The 19,278-nt window shown below is 47.8% G+C and overlaps 1 protein-coding gene across 3 annotated transcripts in view; it reads left to right on the forward strand.

Annotated features, from left to right (window-relative positions):
- The first annotated feature begins 16,240 nt into the window (after positions 1-16,240).
- FRMD5 (FERM domain containing 5) overlaps positions 16,241-19,278 on the forward strand; it is an 86,371-nt gene continuing 83,333 nt past the window's right edge. For 2 of the 3 annotated variants that reach the window (XM_034782833.1, XM_034782832.1), the window contains exon 1: positions 16,270-16,345. The gene's annotated coding sequence lies outside the window, so the exon portion shown is untranslated. Of the gene's footprint in view, positions 16,346-19,278 lie in introns of all 3 variants that reach the window. The other variant, XM_034782834.1, reaches the window with a different exon arrangement.

The following is a 19,278-nucleotide window of genomic DNA, read 5'->3' on the forward strand; positions in this document are numbered from 1 at the left end:
TACTTAAGCCAGAAGGAGGCACTGGAAGCTGTTTGAGCAAGCGGGGGACTCTGTAGCTGGCTGCCATTTTGGACCCTGTCTCCTCGCCTGACCCCTGAGCACTGTCTTCCTGTCTGGCCCTGGTGCCTGCCTTCTTATCCCAGATCCTCCTCCATGCCCGGTCCCTGCCTTGCTCCAGGTCTCTGCTCCTCTGCCCTCCCCTAGTCTCTGACTCTGGCTTGACCCTTGGTTTGACTTCTGACTCTGTCTCCAGTTCTGACACCCCACCCCACCCTGGCTCCACTTTCTGGCTCCCAACTCAGACCACCGGGCCTGACTGCCCATGTCGTGCTCCTCACACCGATATAACGGAGAACAGTGTGTGACAATGAACACCGGCAGCCTGGGGGAAACAATCTGCCCAGAGCTCTCTGGCAGCCTGATCCTGCACCATTAGGGCAAAGGGAGTTTTTCTCGATCAAGACTTATGTCAACAGATTATTGCAGATTAATTTTCCTAAAACCCTCCATGTGCATGTGTGTGTGAGATTGCTCTCCAGCCCTTACTCCTCACTCAGCTCCCCGGCTAAGTCCTTGGGGGACTGAATCATGGAGTAAATTGTGGGAACAGCTGTGCCTTGTGGGAAGAGGTGCGTATTGTGTTAATTAATCAGTCTATTATGACAGCCATTTATTTGTTCCATCACTGTGGTGTCTGGGTGCCTTGGCTTGGCGCCCACTGTGTGTGGAAGTTCAGGAGTAGTTAGAGAGACAGGAGGCCCTACCCTATCGCAGTTCATCATACAACACACGCGAGCAGATACCATGGTGATGAGCAGACTATTAAAACATAGACAGATGGGCAGATTTACTGCAGAGGAGGTTAAAGGTGTGGAAAGAGTGCAGGGTCTGCGTCAGGAGCAGTGGTAATGGTGCCTGTGTAATGGAAAGAGTTTGTATTTGATGATGAACTTTCTTTTCTGTTGTCGTCTTTGTGTGCCTGGGAGTGACAGAGGGGCAATCCTGCTAGTCCCTTTGAGAAGGAAGGGTGTTGTGGGGTTGGTAACCATTCCTAAAGTGCTGTCTTGGCAGATGACCATTTCCTGTTCTTTGTGTGAGTCGCTCCTTTCCCTACTGAAGCACAGTGTGAAGGAAGAAGGTCAGGACAGGCAACTGAAGTTTTATGTAGAATATTCACTTTCAGGGAACCTGATTCACTGACAGTCTAAGAAAGTTTTAGTCCTTTTGTGGAGCTACGACGAAGTCGGCCAGTTAATTCTCCCCAGAATTTAAAGTATCATTGGATTAGCTATTCTAAACACCTGTGGTGATGTATCAGAGCCCATCCAGCACGAGCAACTGCTGACGCAAGGGTCTGAGGTTATCGAGCTGTGGGCTTGGACCACCCCAGAATCTCATCTAAATTTCGTTCTTGGAATACACTGAGTATGGTTAGGCAGGGCTCTGATAGCACACGTGGAAGTGGAATTTTACTTTTATAGTGTCATTAATATTGGAAGTTATAAGCTAGAGCTGGAGATAACGCTGCAGCTGGAAGTCCTAAATGTAATTATCATGAGCCAGGCGGTGTCCTGCGGCCAAATTAATAGCTGATACCAAGCCAAACTTTGGGAGTGTCTCGTTTCTGATGCTCAAGTGTGACTTTTGCAGCGGAGATAGAAAAGTGCTTGGGAGGTGATGTGAGTTCCCCTCCCGCAATATTAGAGAGAGTCTGGAATCAGAACCCTAGATCTGACCGCTCCTGAACTCTGGGAAAGTCTGGATGGATCCCGTAGGATTAGAGATGACCATTTATATCATTGATATTACCACTATTATACAATTACCATAAATCTTGTACAACATGTGGTTCTCAACCTATTTATCATTGTGGGCCGCAGGTTGAGAACCACAGCACACCTCACCCAACCCTCCCCACAGACCCCTATGCCCAGAGACCACTCCACAGCCGACAACCCCAGACCCTCGCTGGTCCGGGCCGGGCAGCCTGGACCCCACTGTGTGGCCCAGTGGCCTTTAGCACGTAGCTGGGCTGCAGCTGTGCGCTAATCGGGCCGTATGCAGCCACACAGGTGTCCATGGAAAAGTTACAATCTGTCAGCTGTGACCATCCTGGTTAAATCCACATATCAACTTTATATCCTTAGTTATGAATATTGGCAATGGACTTGTGTCTTAGACCTGTGTTGTATTCCTGGGTGACACCCTCCAGATACAACAGGGCTAGACAGCTAGGTGTCGATTGCCCATCAAGGACACTCCACTCTCCCAGTGGGTCATTGAAGAAACTCATCCCGCCCAGATAACTCTTCCTACGGATGCCTCAGACAGCGAGGAGCCAATGGCCACCCCCTGTGATTCAGCAAACCATGAAAGGACGTATGATAGGCTCATGTGACCCTGGACTCCATCTGGAGCCAGTAACTGTCCACTCACCAGGGCTATGGGCTTTGTTTGGGACAGGAAATTTCAATGCACGTGGCAGAGGATATAAAAAGACACCTGAGACATCTCCATCTTGCCTCTTTCCTGCTCCAATTCTCTGGACTCTGGATTTACAAATAAAAGGAGCATCTTGAACTATGGATCCACCTTCCAATCTTTTGGACAGTACCAGAGAGACTTTACAAGCCAGCTGTCTCTGCCATCACTGCTACACACCTGATACAAGGACTTTGCAATCATTTGTATGTATATGATCTACTAGCCATTTATAACTCTCTTCTCTTTTACTATTAAATCTTTAGTTAGTTTACTAAAGATTGGCTGACAGCATGATATTTGGGTAAGATCTGAGATACCTCTTGACCTGGAGGTAAGTATGTGTCTGATCCTTTGGGATTAGAATGAACCTCACCTATGGTGAAATGGGTTTTCAATAACCTCTCACTATATTAGGTTGGGTTGCCTGGAGGGGAGCCAAGGGCTGGAATGTCTACAGGGGATGGTGTTTCTGGTTAACCACTGTGGTACTGCAGAAGCTCTTTTGTTACTGGCTGGGTGAATCTCATTATAGAGCCAACCACCAGCTTTGGGGATAGTCTGCCCTTAGCGTGGCCCATCCCAGGCACAGATCCAATTCTAGCTCTGAACTCTGCGGCCTGAACTTCAGTGCCATAAACTGGGGCAGTGTCACTGGACTAGATGAGACCAGTACAAGCCAGGGATGGAGCTGTGAATCTGCTGCTCTTGACGGCTGAGTCTCGGTGCTGTCAATGGAAATGTATCTAATGGGCTTCAGGGGATAGGCACACCGTATCTCCAGCCAGAAAATACAAGAGTAAGAGACAACAGGCTGGATTTATAAATATTTAACTCCTCCCTTGAACGTCTGCAGTGTTTGTAAATAGAGCGAAGGGCTGACTAGCATCCATGCCCAGGTTTTTATGTTCGGTGTTATCGATAGGAATGAGAGGGATGAATACCAAATAGTCTACTCTGTAGTAGAGGTTAGCGGCAGAGGCCCTGCAGGGAGCTCACCGAGACCTTCAGGAAAAACTCATAAAGAAGCAGCAAAGGTGAGGACTAGACGTTAGTTCGTGCCAGTCTGGTCGTGGTGTCCGTTGTGCACACTGCCGGCCATCGCAACTTGAGGGCTTCTATGGCATTGGTTTGTTGCTGCTGCTAACAGAGGAGGGAATTTTTATATTGAGGTGCCTCTTGCATACGTTGGTGAATGGAGGTGTTTATTGTGCTAGTCAGATTGTCACAGGCGAAGCTCATCTGAGAGAAAACAAACAGGAACAAAGTGCGATTCACAGCTCCCCGTCCCCAGAGAGAGCAGCTGATGTGGTTTCTGTCACTCTGGGCCAGGTAAATCCCTGGTGTAACTCTCCAGGAGCCAGTGGAGTTACACCAGGAACAAATGTGGTCCTTTGTATTCATGGCAGACCAATGAAGGGGAGAGGTGGGATACAACAGCCTTTTCCTCTCATTTCTAGACGCTGGTGCAGAACAGAACGCAGTGCTTCGGGCCCAATCCTGCTCCCCTAGAAGTGCACAGGAAATTTTCCGATCAGGTTGGGGTGCTACAGGATACAGTGATGAGCACTACAGAGAGCTAAGTTGATGGGAACAGACTTGAATTTCCACTGACAAACATGCCCTATACACGTTCTCTGTGGTTTCCTCCTGTGTCGGAAAGCCCTGCACATGTTAACCATATGCTTTCAGGAGCAGTGGTGTTTCTAGTTTGCCCTTGGGGGACGGGCTCGGGCTGAGGAGGGGTCCCTCTGCCGCATAGGTCATGGCTACAATGCTTGGGGGCCTTGGACCTGGGAGGAGGGGGATGGGCAGCGGGTGTTTCCACTCAGAGATGGGAACCTCTTAAATTTGTCCATGTGGATTTGTTCACAAAACTTGCTCCAGTTCCATTTTGTGTTACCATAATTAGAACAAAGTTGAAAACCAGTTTGCTGGTCCTTCAGTGTTTTGTAAATCACATCAAATGTGGCCCTGGATTACACAGACTCAGTTATCACTTTAGTTAGTGGCAATGTGCACTGTTAATTATATTCTAAGGGCAGACTGTTGGAGCCCCCGGGTTTGAATAATTTCACTGGGAGGAGGTGGCTGTTGATAAATTATTTTGAAACATTCTTGTCTGTTCAAATGAAGCTTTTCTTAACTGTCTTTTTTTAACTCACATACACACACACTGCATATTTCAACAGAACCCACTGCAGAGATGGAAAGTTTCTAAAACCTTCTGCACACACAGTAGTGAACTCACTTGTCTTTCTCAGCTCTCGGTTCTCAATGTGTTGAAACAGTCTTTTCAAATGGTATGTACTGAATCAACCATTACATGTAACGCCCTTCGCGACAGTCAGACTCTTTACAAACAGATCAATAATGGTTGCAACAGGAGAGTTTTTAGACTTGATTTAAACTTAATTAATGACTCAGTGAGACCAGTTTGTGCTGCAAGTGAGTTCCAGCGGGTAAGGGTGAAAGAGAGAACAGTTACCATCTAGTGCAATGCTAACTGAGAGCTGTCAAGAATTATTCAGGTCTACAGCTGAGGCGAGGCCTCAGGGGAATGCTGGCTAGGAAACTGTCGGGGGAAGGAGTGAGACTGCAAAGAGTAGCCTTGTAGGTAAGCAGAATCATCCATGACATCATCATCAAAAAATGCCAGCGAAGTTCTCGCCGCATGTGAGGACTGTGCTCGCAGACCCTGGCTCTGGAGAGAATTCTGCCTCTGGAGACCGCAGGTGCGTAAGGCAGATATCAGAGCAGGGAAAGTAGTAAAGAATGAAAGACCGTGCAGCAAGGTCGTAAAGGAGACAGCCTGGTCACAAGGCAGGAGAATTCTAGGGATAGCAGAGTGACCGTTTCCCAGTAGGAGCAACACGAGTCTCTGAAGAAAGCTCAGCCCAGGTTACCAGCTTTTCGAAGCAGCAGACCAGCCCGAGCACTGATTTCCAGGCCCGGCAGACTCCACTTGGTGTCCAGGTCACTCTGCCATTCTCCCCTGGATACAGCGGCTGGATTTCCACAGGCTCATTCTCTACTGGAGCTTCCCACCCTGTGTGTCTCAAGCAGAGTCTCTCTCCTTGTCCCCATCACTGCTGACTTTCCTCTAGGACTGCACGAGACACTAGTAACCTGCTACAGCAGGATGGGAGCCAATTAAATGCAGCAGACTTGCAAACGGAATAGACCTTGACATGCGTTTATCCTTGGAAACACAGGCCGGTGGTGCAAGGGACTGGGGACAGCCCTTCCATTACTGCTCCAGCCTGACGCGGGCCCTTTGGAAAGGTCAGACACCCCGGCCAGTGCAGGTGATGTGGAGTAAGCAAATCATTTCAGTATTTGCATAATTCCAGCCTGAACTTCTTAACTCTTGAAATGAAGCACAATTGATTTAAAATGCAGTGACATTTACCATAATGTATCCAACGCCAGAAATGTGCTAGAGACAGACCTCTAGGGGCTCCCTGATTGCCTGGCCTATTTCTGGTGAGTGATTATTTGATCAGATAACAACATATTCATTAAATGGATTTGTAGGAAAATAGGATCCTGTGTTATCTTAAAGGAGCCCTGTCAGCTGTCAGAAGCCACATTTGATCTGCGCAAGATGAAAAGCGTTAAAGCACAGCTCGTGCTGACTTCAGAACGCAAGCGCAGCCAGGTTACCGAGTGGCAAGGCAAAGAGGTGCTGGAGTGCTTTCCGAAGTAGCATACCACGAACAAGACTGTGCCGGACGGACAGGCCAGAACCAGTGGCTGTGGTGCACTGGCTCCAGATTCACACTGGTACAAGTAAGAGCAGAATCTGGCCCAATAGCTTTTTCTCTTTTTTTCCCCCCTCTTGGTAAGTAAGAACTGCAGTGAGAGAAACCCCTGGAAAGCTCTACGCCTGGAGTCTTTTCCAAGGACACTGCTGGGGCCGGGTAGCATGGCTTGAGATTTCCAAATGTGACTTGTGATTTTTGGGTACCCAACCGGAGCCGTTATAAGGGGGCCTGATTGTCAGAGCATGCTGAGCACCTGCTCTCTGGAAATCAGCCATTTTGGAATCATAGTATTGGGTTGGGAGAACCATACGTCAGCTCCCTGCCTCTGCAGACTTGGGGCCGGACGCTGTGGGCACCTTCAGCGGGCGTTGAGGGCACTCCGCACCGCATGGGATTGGTGTGTTCTGGTTCTAATTAGGTAAGAAGTGAAAAGGAACGTAACAGCCTCAGTCTTTTGCCATCCTTTCATCTGCGGAAGACGGTGGGAATTGCAGCCTATGATGTAGATGGTTTCCAATGTCTCGTGACTGAATAGTCCAATCTGAGATTTGAATGATCTTTGGCAGTTGTTGCAAATGTCTGTATCTTGGTTGGGAGCTTCTTGCTTCCTACGGGCTCGTTTCTCTTCAAGCTTTGGGGGACCAGCTTCTGTCATGGACTCTGATGCCCTGATGGAGACGATGGCGCCACTTGGTACAATCACTTGCCAAGATTTCCCATCGGTTAGGATCAATTCCAAATTCCTTCATATCTTGCTTGCGTGTGTCTTTATAGCGAAGCTTGGGCCATCCTGTTCTTGTTCCCTCTGATATCTCCCCGGATAGCATGTCCTTGGGTATGTGTCCATCTTCCAACCTACTCAGATGGCCCGGTGTTGAGTATGCGGCGTAAACAACGTAGGCGGAAACTGTTTAACCTTTTCTCCTGATGAGCATAAGTTGTCCATGTTTCCCCACCGTACATGAGTGCTGAGGGCGCAAGCTTGGTACACGAGCATTTTGGTATTGATGGTCAGCTTTGAGTTGTGCCAGGCTCTTTTAGTTAGTCTGCTAAAGGTGGTGGCGGCCTTTCCAATGCGAACATTTAGTTCTTCATCCAGTGAGAGGTTGGTGGTCACTCTAGAACCTAAATAGCTGAACTTCTGGACGACTTCTAGCTGGTGTGCATTTAAGGTGATTGAAGGATCTTGTGGACCCCCCTGTCCTAATACAACCGTCTTCTTAATGCTGATAGTGAGAGCAAATGCCTGACAAGCCCTTGGAAGGCGGGCCATGAGTGAGTTCCTGTAGTACATCTTCATAGTGGGCTCTGAGGGCAGCATTTTATCAAAGCCACGAAAGCACCTCAGGAATCTAGCACCATTCAGCAAGGTTAGCCTCTAAACTGGTCTGGCCTGGGTGCTGCGCTCCAAACTGGGGTGCACCGGCAGTGACGGGTGGGGACGCTTGTGCTCATCCTGTTCACACTGCACCTGGCTTTCCAAGGTGCTCTTAGCCCTTGACTGATGAGCCCTATACAAAATATACCACAGAATGAGTCATCAGCACAGTACTTTACTGAGCACTAGCTTGAAAATCCATCAGTACTAGTAATAGTCTCTCAGAATTTGGAACTGTAATTTCTTTCCCATCCAATCTTGTCTCTTGTCGATTGGGTAAATGGCGAATTTTCCCCCTGCGGTTCCTAGCGGATCTTGAAATTGACACACACCCCTTTTTGTTTGTTCACCAGTATTTAGTTTTTCTCCCGAGCACAGAACACAAGAAATAGACAATGTACGCACCTTCCTCTGTGTCCATAGCACTTGCGGGTTGGGAGGTTGAGAATACTGTTTCTTGGGGCTTGTCTACACACACAAGTTGCACTAGTTTATCTTAAATCAGTTAAAAAAAACAAGTTTAGTTACACCTGTGCAACCCCACCCCCCTCATGTGGACACTTGCATGTTGTTTTAAACCAGCAGCTTACATTGACTTAGGTTGTGTCTGTAAATGTACTGACACGCGCCAAATGGTTATGGGCCAGGTTTACACTGGTGCAAGAGTGTCCACAGGTGATGATGCACTGGGTTAACTAAATCAATAATAAATCACACTGTTGATTAAATGGGTACAGTTTTGTGTATGGACCAATCCTTAGTTAAGTGATGCTGGAGAGCAAAGAAAGTCCAAGTGCAACAAATATTTTTGTAGGTCCTACACTAATATTGACTCTCTCCCCCCCACCCCCCCAAAAAAAACCCAAAACAAAACCAACTTTCAGCAGTGGATTGGAGAATGTTTGGAAAAAGCAGTAATCATACTTCTAATCTCGAGGATATATAGGCACTATCCGCTGGGGCCCTCCACATGTGCTACCTTCATACCCGGTCGGCAGTCCCATGGACTCCAATGGCCCCACTCTCACTGTCTAGAATTACGCAGGTGCCTAAGGCTTCGCAGGACTGGGGCTTCAGGTTTTAATAATCTCAAAATATACCAAGTTTTAGATCTATGATACTTCAAAATTCCTCTGTGACTTCCAGTCTCGCTGTATTTAAACAGCAACAAAGAGTCTTGTGGCACCTTATAGAGTAACAGACGTATTGGACCATAAGCTTTCGTGGGTGAATACCCACTTCGTCAGACATATTCACCCATGAAAGCGTATGCTCCGATACATCTGTTAGGCTATAAGGTGCCACAGGACTCTTTGTCGCTGTTTACAGATCCAGACTAACACGGCTCCCCCTCTGATACTTAGCTGTATTTAGAAACTGTCCTGGCACGTGGGACCTTATAAAACTGCATGGTAGTTGTTCAAAAACCTATTTTGCACAGACAGCTTATTCAGCGTCTTTCAGAAGTCATTGCCGTATGTTTGATGTATATGCTGCAGCACATGCAGAGCATGTACACTTGGGGTATGTCTACACTACGGGATTAATCCGAATTTAGATAATTCGGATTTGAGAAACAGGTTGTATAAAGTCGAAATGAGTGCGGCCACACTAGCACAGTAATTCGGTGGTGTGCGTCCAAGTACCGGGGCTAGCGTCGATTTCTGCACCGTTGCACTGTGGGTAGCAAATCCATAGCTATCCCATAGTTCCCGCAGTCTCCCGCGCCCATTGGGATTGTGGGTTAAGATCCCAGTGCCTGATGGGACAAAAAACATCGTCGCAGGTGGTTCTGGGTACAGTCTCACTTCCTCCCTCCCTCCCTCCCTGCATGAAAGCAACGGACGGCAGACAACCATTTTCGCGCCCTTTTTCCTGGGTGGGTGAACACTGCAGACTCCATACCACGGCAAGCATGGAGCCCGCTGAGGTCAAGACAGCACTCATGAATATTGCAAACACCTCGCGCGTTCTCGTGGAGTTTATGCTCAGCCAGGACCAGAAAAACGAGGAGAGGAGGCAGCGGCGGCGGCAGCATGATGAGGACATGGACACAGACACGGATACAGAATTCAGTGAAACCACAGGCCCCGGTGCTTTGGAGATCATGTTGTTAATGGGGCAGATTCTATCCATGGAACGCCGATTCTGGGCCCGGGAGACAAGCACAGACTGGTGGGACCGCATAGTGTTGCAGGTCTGGGACGATTCCCAGTGGCTGCGGAACTTTCGCATGCGTAAGGGCACTTTCATGGAACTTTGTGACTTGCTGTCCCCTGCCCTGAAACGCCAGAATACCAAGATGAGAGCAGCCCTCACAGTTGAGAAGCGCGTGGCGATAGCCCTGTGGAAGCTTGCAACGCCAGACAGCTACCGGTCAGTCGGGAATCAATTTGGAGTGGGCAAATCTACTGTGGGGGCTGCTGTGATGCAAGTAGCCAAAGCAATCACTCAGGTGCTGCTACGAAAGTTAGTGACTCTGGGAAATGTGCAGGCTATAGTGGATGGTTTTGCTGCAATGGGATTCCCTAACTGTGGTGGGGCAATAGACGGAACCCATATCCCTATCTTGGCACCGGAGCACCAAGCCACCGAGTACATAAACCGCAAGGGGTACTTTTCAATGGTGCTGCAAGCACTTGTGGATCACAAGGGACGTTTCACCAACATCAACGCGGGCTGGGCGGGAAGGGTTCATGACGCTCGCGTCTTCAGGAACACTACTCTGTTTAAAGGGCTGCAGCAAGGGACTTACTTTCCGGACCAGAAAATAACCGTTGGGGATGTTGAAATGCCCATAGTTATTCTTGGGGACCCAGCCTACCCCTTAATGCCATGGCTTATGAAGCCATACACAGGCAGCCTGGACAGGAGTCAGGAGCTGTTTAACTACAGGCTAAGCAAGTGCAGAATGGTGGTAGAATGTGCATTTGGCCGTTTAAAAGGCCGCTGGCGTTCATTATTGACTCGCTCTGACCTCAGCCAAAGAAATCTCCCCATTGTTATTTCTGCTTGCTGTGTGCTCCACAATCTCTGTGAAAGTAAGGGGGAGACCTTTATGGCGGGGTGGGAGGCTGAGGCAAATCGCCTGGCTGCTGATTACGCGCAGCCAGACACCAGGGCGATTAGAAGATCACACCATGAAGCGCTGTGCATCAGAGAAGCTTTGAAAACCAGTTTCATGGCTGGCCAGGCTACCGTGTGAAATATCTGTTTGTTTCTCCTTCATGAATACCCTCCCCCTTTACTGACTGATTTTCTGTAAGGAACCCACCCTGCCCCTTCCCCCAGCTTTCTTTCAAACCAAATAAAGTCACTATCATTTAAAAATCATTTATTCTTTATTAATAGATTAGAAAAAGAGGGAGGGAACCCGGGTGGTATTTGGGAGGAGGATTGCTGGGAAGGAAAAAGCCACAAAGAAAAGGTTAAAAAAATGACAGCCTTTTGCTTGGGCTGTCTACTGGGGTGGAATGGGAAGGTGTACGGAGCCTCCCCCCCCGTGTTCTTACACGTCTGGGTGAGGAGGATACGGAACATGGGGAGGGGGGAGGGTGGAACAGGGGCTGAAGCGGCAGTCTGTTTTCCAGCAGCCGTTCCTGAACCTCCACCAGACGCCGGAGCAGCCCCAGCGTTGCATCCTTCATCCTCTGGTCTTCCTGCCGCCATCTCTCATCTCGATCGTCTCTCCTCTCCTCACGTTGGTCCCTCCTCTCCTTACGTTGGTCCCTCCTCTCCTCACGTTCACTGACTTCTTTCCTATACTTTGAAACTGTTTCCTTCCACTCATTCAGATGAGCTCTGTCACTCCTGCTGGATTGCATAATTTCAGAAAACATGTCCTCCCGCGTCTTCTTCTTACGACGCCTTATCTGTGATAACCTTCGGGATGGAGGAGGGAGGCTTGAGGAATTTGCAGCTGCTGTAGGGAGGGGAAAAAAGAGAGAATTGTTTTAAAAGCTACATTTTGCAGAACAATGCTTATACTCTTTCACGGTGACCAACACTGTTCACATTACATAGCACATGTGATTTCTGTGCAAGGTCGCATTTTGCCTCTTAATGCTGAGTGCCTGTGACTTTGCTGCTAGAGATCAATCACAGGTCTGGGCAACAGAGGTTCACGTTCCAGCAACAGAATTCGGCTTGCATGCGGCCATGGTAAGCTTCAGCGCCGTCCGTGCTTTCCAACATACCAAGCATAGCTTGTAGAGTGCTGCAGAAGCCTGGCCAATCTCAGCCAGTTGGGGGGGGGGGGCAGTGTGGTGGTGCTTGTCTGGGCCCCTTCAGGCAAGCAGAGTGCTGCGGTTTTTCTGTTAACATTCAGCAGCACCAGAAAACAAACTAACCCTGCAGGAAGATCCCTGCAGGCACCAAACTACCCCCCCCCCCCCCGCCGCCGACCCCCTCCCTCTCCATGAATTCTCTGGGATGATCACGGTACCCTCCCCCCACCGCGTGGCTGGTAACAGGGAAGATCCCTGCTAGCCAAACGCGAAAAACTCAGGGCCAATTTCCCATCTGCGCTTGGCTAACTGCAGGGAAGGATTTATTTTCCGCCACAGGCAAACAGCCCAGTAGGAATGGCCACCTCTGTCCCCTTAATTAAGTTCCCGTATTTCAACCAGGTTACCAGGAGTGATATCACTCTCCTGAGGATTACACAACAAGATAAAGAACGGATGTTGCTTGAATGCCAGCAAACACCGGGACCATACGCTGCCAGGCTTTGTCAGGCAATGATACCAGATTACTTGCTGCAAGCATGGCGTGGTCAAGTGTCCTACCATGGAGGAGGGAATAAAGATGCACTGCCCAGAAACCTTCTGGCAAGGCTTTCGGAGTACCTCCAGGAGAGCTTCATTGAGATGTCCCTGGAGGATTTCCGCTCCATCCCCATACACGTTAACAGACTTTTCCAGTAGCTACAGACTTTTCCAGTAGCTGAACTGACCGCGAATGCAAAGTCAGGCAAAGTAATCATTAAAAACCGTTTGCTTTTAAAACAAGTTTTATATTTTAAAAGGTAAACTCACCTGAGGTCCCTTCCATGGGGTCAGAGTCTTGGGTACTGGCTTGGGAGGGTTGGGAGGGTACTTCAGTCAGGGTGAGAAAAAGATCCTGGCTGTTGGGGAGAAGGGAGTGCTGTGTGCTCTCTGCAAGCTCATCCTCCTCCTCCTCCTCCTCCTCCTCTACCCCCTCGGCAGAATCCTCAGGCGTCGAGACTATCCCCGACCCAGAATCCACGAACAAAGGTGGGGTAGTGGTGGCAGCCCCCCCTAGAATTGCATGCAGCTCGGCGTAGTAGCGGCATGTCCGTGGCTCTGACCCGGAGCGACCGTTTGCCTCCTTTGTTTTTTGATAGGCTTGTCTGAGCTCCTTGACCTTCACGCGGCACTGCTCAGAGTCCCTATTGTGGCCTCTCTCCATCATGCCCTTGGAGATTTTTTCAAAAGTTTTTGCATTTCGTCTTTTAGAACGAAGTTCTGCAAGCACTGAATCCTCTCCCCATACAGCGATCAGATCCAGTACCTCCCTCACGGTCCATGCTGGTGCTCTTTTTCGATTATCAGCCTGCATGGTTACCTGTGCTGATGAGGTATCTGTGGTCACCTGTGCTCTCCACGCTGGGCAAACAGGAAATGAAGTTCAAATGTTCGCGGGGCTTTTCCTGTCTACCTGGCCAGTGCATCCGAGTTCGGATTGCTGTCCAGAGCGGTCACAATGATGCACTGTGGGATAGCTCCCGGAGGCCAATACCATCGAATTGCGGCCACACTAACCCTAATTCGAATTGCTAAAATCGATTTTGGCGCTACTCCGCTCGTTGGGGTGGAGTACAGAAATCGATTTAAAGGGCCCTTTACATCGAATTAAATGGCGTCGTTGTGTGGACGGTTACAGGGTTAATTCGAATTAAAGCTGATAAATCCGAATTAAAGTCGTAGTGTAGACCAGGCCTTGTACACAGCTGACTAAAGAAACTGGCCAAAACCAATACCAGTTCCTCTTGGCAGACTAGCTGAAGTGCTTCAGGGAGGGACTGACTCGTAAGAACCAGAAAAAAATATACTCTGGCTTAGACCCCTAGCCACACCTCTGAAAACGTTCCGTTTAGCCATGCTGGGAAGCAGAGCCAATCAATGCCATTACACAGACGAGGTTTAAACATTGCTACTTTTCTGTATTTAATGGTAATTGGACTGGATGTGCATCCTCGTCTTCCAAAGGAGTTCTGCTGTAATTCAGCAATGCTTCAACGAATTAGAACGTTTAGAAGTTCCTTTTAGGAGTGGGTGTTTCTTCAGCATGAAGTCTTGAAAACCCTCGCTGGTTATAGACAAATATGGACTTTAACAGCACACAGCAATGCAAATCAGAGTAGAGCAGGAAGGGAAGAAGTTATCCTTAATATCTCAATAGAAGAGGAGAGAGAGAAAACAGGTTAAAAATAAATAAGTTAGTCCTTGAATCATAAAATAGTGAAAGACCAAAGGAACTCAAGCTACATAGTTTATCCAAGAAAAGGCCAAGAGGTTACCTGATCGCGGTCTGCAGGTACATAGATGGGGAAGAGATTTCTGAGACTAGATGGCTCTTTAGTGGGTGAAGGCATAATGAGCTCCTATGGCTGGAAGCTGAAGCCAGACAAATTCAGAGTAGAAAAAAGGTGCAAATGTTTAATAGTGAGGGAAGTTAATCACTGGGACAACTTGCTGGGGGCTGCAGTAGATTCTCTGTCACTTGGGTCTTTAAACCACGACGGGATGTCTTTCTAAAAGATCTGCTCTAGCTCACGCAGAAGGTGTGTGTGATGCAGAAATCACTGGGTGAGGTTCTCTGGCCTGTGTTATGCAAGAGGCCAGACCGAATGATCATTTCTTCTGGCCTGAAAGTCCTATGAATCTATTAAAACATCAGTACAGTGTTTTGCGGCTTTCCTGTTTGAAAAGAGAGTGGTAATCTTACAGCTTCCGCTGTGGACCCGTAATATAGAACTAGATGTTTTTGACTGGACAGCAGAAATCAGGAGGTGTGATATCACGGTCTGAGCAGAGCACTGTAAACTGGACATTCATGAGTTCTAATCCGAGTGCTAACAACACCCTGAGTCCTCAGGCAAATGGCTGCAGCTCTGCAAATCTGCGGATATCCCCACTTTCTGTCCAGGGAGCAGGTATCCACGCAGGGCTCTACAAATGGCTTAAACCCCTTCCTCCATTTCCATGTGTGAACAAAGGATGGCATCACAGGGGGTTGTGAGAGTTAATGTTTGAAAAGTGCTACATAAATGATAAATATTATTGAAGCAAGTGAAAGGAAAATTACTAAAAGCAGGAAATTTATGAAAACAGACAGCGAATCTCTGGCAAGACGTTTATAAAAAACAGTGAAAACATTCCCTTAGAAGTATCCAGGAATGTAATTGCAGTGTTTCAGAGCATCATTGTTCTTTATTAGGGTGGACTGGCCCCAGTGACAGCCATTCCATGATAAAAATGAAACACAGTTACTTAGAAGCCGTTTTCTTACTAATAAATTACGTGCCTGCTAGTGAAGCGTCAGAACTACAGGCTGCAGTGTTCTTCTGCAAGGAGTCTTTTGGGGAATGAGGATGTGATTGGCTGGATGCAAATACTGGCACATACTCGGTGAACATTTGAAAGGGGTTTTTATTGAATTGGGAAATCATCCTATGGTGATTGATATAAAATTAAATGGGGCCCTTTGAGTGATCTAGTGCCAGGCCCGCAGAAGCCTGGAGCAACTTGGAGTTAGCGAAGGGAAAGGCGTAAGCACGCCGAGGCCCCAATTCAGCACGCACTGACACATTTAACTTCAATGGGTTTTAAGCATCTGCTTAAAGATAAGAGCGTTTTTAAATGCTTTGCTGAATTGGGGCATCGGTCATTAGTGGCCCACGAGTTGGTAGAGTCTGAGCTGAGCAACAGAAGGAAGATAATTCAGTTAGGGTTGATAGTTTGTTCCATTGTGCAATATTGGGGCACGTCTGATCATTCAGATCACACGTTCTTCTAAAACCTGGGACACTGGCAGGGTAAGTCGGGGTGGAGCAGCCTGGACTCAGAACATCCTTCTTTTGTCAACCTGAGCTAGACTCCACTTGATTGCAAAAGGTTCTGGGTATTTCACACAACCCAGGAAAATCTCTGTTAATATTAATCCTGAGTGCTTAGTGATGATTTTACATTTCTCAGGCCAGGACCAATAAGATAAAAACACGCTGGGTTCTGCTCTCAGTTACACCTGTGCAGCCCTAGTGAAGTGAACGGGACTTCTCTGCGATTGCACCAGTGTAGGGGAGAGCAGAACATTACCCACTGAGATGAATTCATCCGTGATTAATCCCATTAACTTCACTTGAGTTTTAACCAAACCTGGGTGTGATTCTAGGTTTCAGATGTCCAAGCATATTGGTATGTCATGCTCCCACTTGCAAATCCTTCACCATCTCGTTTCCAGCAAACGCGAAGCCTGCTGGGTGTGCCGTTGAGTATTGAAGTGTTCTACAGGGCCTCTGCTTTTGCTTTTTTAGTTAAATGTAGCGGGCGTGTGTCTATCCATTTGTAAATGCAGTTTCTTTATCTTGCAGAGAGATGCCAAGGGTCAGTATCTGTTTGACCTTCTCTGCCATCACCTAAACTTACTGGAGAAAGACTACTTTGGAATTCGGTTTGTGGACCCAGACAAGCAAAGGGTAAGTAACAGCTAAGTTACGAGCTACACTAAGATCTGTTCCAAGATGTGCTTGGATAGTCCGGAGGAATTTTCCCTACAGTAAACCTGTAAGGCAGTGCTGCTTCAGGTATATGTCACACTCCTTAGCTGGGGAAATATACCTTGCCTGTCTGGGATTTGTATTTGTACTTTTTCTTAGTGATTCACTGTTTTTTAAAAAAAAAAAGAGAGAATTGTTGTTCTTCCTGTGACTAACAGCCACAGTGCAAAACAAACAGGGAAGTAAACTGAATTAGAATTAGAACTAGAAATCAACCCAGCCCTTTGTCAGGAGTCTTTGTCTACAGCTTTTCCTGTCTCTGCTGGTCTGCAAGAAGACCAGCCTGAGAAATTGTATCTACCCCAATGGGTTAATGAGCAGGGTAATGTGGTCCACCTGTCAATCAAAAAGCCAGCTGTCTCCCTCATTCACACTGTACCAGGTGAGGTGTCTCTTCTGCTTACTTTCATTACAAACGTATGTTTTGATACTTCCTGTTCCCTCAAGCATTTCAGAGCCTGTGCAGCTCTGAGAGGGGGAGCTGGATCGTATTCCGGCTCATGCATCAGCCACAGAATTATTCACTTAGTTCCAACTGCAGGATCTTTATCATGGGCTGCGATGTGTGAACCAGAAAGAACTCAGCAAGACTCTCAGATTCCAGGATGAGCTGGCACTTAAGGGGAAAAAAATCTTTTCATTTGTAAAACGAGCCGATACGTGTGGACGAAAAGGAGAAGCAGACATGGAACTTCCTAATGGCCATTTTTTTCAGAGTAGCTTTACCAAGTAGAACCACATTTTCACATAGAGACGGGCATGTACCAGTCCCCTCTAGTGTAGGAAACAGAGCAGCTGCTACCTGGGGCAATAAATCATGAGAGGAAACAACACAGTACGTGGAAGCTTGATAGAGAAGACTTCTAGGTTAGAAACTGGCTGGGCCCTGCATTCATGAGGCTGTTTCAGACAGCAGGAGATGGGCGCCGATCGACCAGTGCAATCTGCCAGCACCGATCCAGGCACATTTGCAATGTCCCATTCAAGTCAAAACCAACTCTGCCCAGGTGCAGGAGTACACAACAGCAGGTGTTATTGCAGGAACAGGGACTTGCTGAGCTGTCGCTTTGTGGCTACGTATAATGAATATCACAGTATCTCCAATAAGTAAAATGTTTGGGCAATAAATATGTGTGCGAGTTATTTCTGCCATTTCTCAAGGTTAGTTCTCTACGTTAGATTAATATTCCTTTAAAAACACCTAAAGAATGCAGCGTTGTACCAGCATACAGCGTAGGCCTTAAGAGCACCTGAAACGGATGGGTTGGAAGCTCTGGATGCCTCCAACTGTTTTTTACTATTCTGGTAGCACTGGGTTTGCTGCTGAGATCAAGATCTTTCCCAAAAGCATCAGAACAGGAGTAATTTCTGTTCCTGCTCAATCCTCCGTCTAAGAAACAGTGAGGATACGCAGGGGAAGAGAACTTACAGCACAGCTCCCTGAAGAGTGAGGTGGTGCCAAGAGTTGAGCTGTTATGGTTAACTTCCACTAAGCACGGAGATCTTTCACTTGGCTCCTTTTCCTCTCCCAGTGGAACATACCCCAGGGCTCAGGAGGCTTTGCTTGCTGTCTCCTCGGCACTCACTGGTTTTTGTGGTCCCCCTGGCTAACTTCCTGGCTAACGATGATGCAGCAGCATCAGTGACCTCGATGTCTTTCCTGTGTGCTAGTGATCAGCTGACTCCCAATGCCTTTCTTTAACCCTGCAAGTTTTCTTCTGGGCACTTGTGCTTGCATGCTCCTCTCTGAAATCTCTCCGACCTTTCTTCCTACTCGTCAGTGTCACAGGCGATGAATAACCTCGTTCGAAGGAGTGGCTGAATTCATAATGGGTAAAGTGTGGTAGCTCTTTAACGGTGGAGAGCAACATTTTTCTTGCAGTGATTCTGACTGATCACTAACTGCCACTCTGGTTGTGTTGCCTCTTTGTTTTCCTGCTTGTTGGCAAATAGCCTCTTTAAATATATATACAGATAAGGCCTTGTGTGTGATACACTGGAGTGTGTTGTCTGTTTGCATGGCCATTGAAAAGGGAGCACCATACAGGAAACTGCATGCACCATGAATCCACACAAAGGCTAAGAAGTGCCTTTGGGAATTTCTCAGTACGTATTAATAGACTCAAGCGGTGACATTGTTTCTTCTATCAGAATGTCTACACAATGGGTTGGGATGGAGGCATGGAGGACATGAGCTGGTTTGTCTTGTCCAAACTGAAGTTATAATGGCATTTAGTGTGAAAAAAGTCCTGGGCTTGGTCCTGACATCACTGACCATGCGAAGATCAGAAGGAACGCTCTTGAAGTTGTGCATTGAGTTTGAGAACTCGCGTGGCTGTGTGTGTGGTTATGGCATCGTTAAGGCCTGGAAGACACTGGATGCAGAGTTCAAAAAGAGCTGGTCAGCTGGAGCCCGCCCCTTGAAATGGGCAAGGTTGGCCTCAGAGAGTTACCAGCACCCTTGGGTTGTGTTACTGTCATTCTTTTTGTTGTTGCTTTTCTTGGGCCCATTGCAGTTCAATTAACGGGCACGACTGGCTGGTGTGTATTATGGGAGTCGTAACAGAACTCAGTGGAGTGACCCCGGTGTCCGACTGGCTTCAGTGTGACCAGAATCGAGGGGGCTGAGCAGGAATGCAGTTAAAATGTGGCAGTTTTGTTATTCGAGAGCTGCCTGGCTTTGCATTTCTCAGTTTCAAGCACCGCGTTTAACATCTGACGAATGGGGCTGCCTCCTCAATCCATTATCACTGCTGCACAAGTAAATATTTCTTACTGGAAAGCAAACCCTTGCTGCTCAGAGACGTGACTGAGCTGGGGCGTGGGCAGCCGCAGGGGCTTGCTGGAAACGT

Source organism: Trachemys scripta, chromosome 10 (genome assembly GCF_013100865.1).
Source record: "Trachemys scripta elegans isolate TJP31775 chromosome 10, CAS_Tse_1.0, whole genome shotgun sequence".
NCBI lineage: Eukaryota > Metazoa > Chordata > Testudines > Emydidae > Trachemys > Trachemys scripta.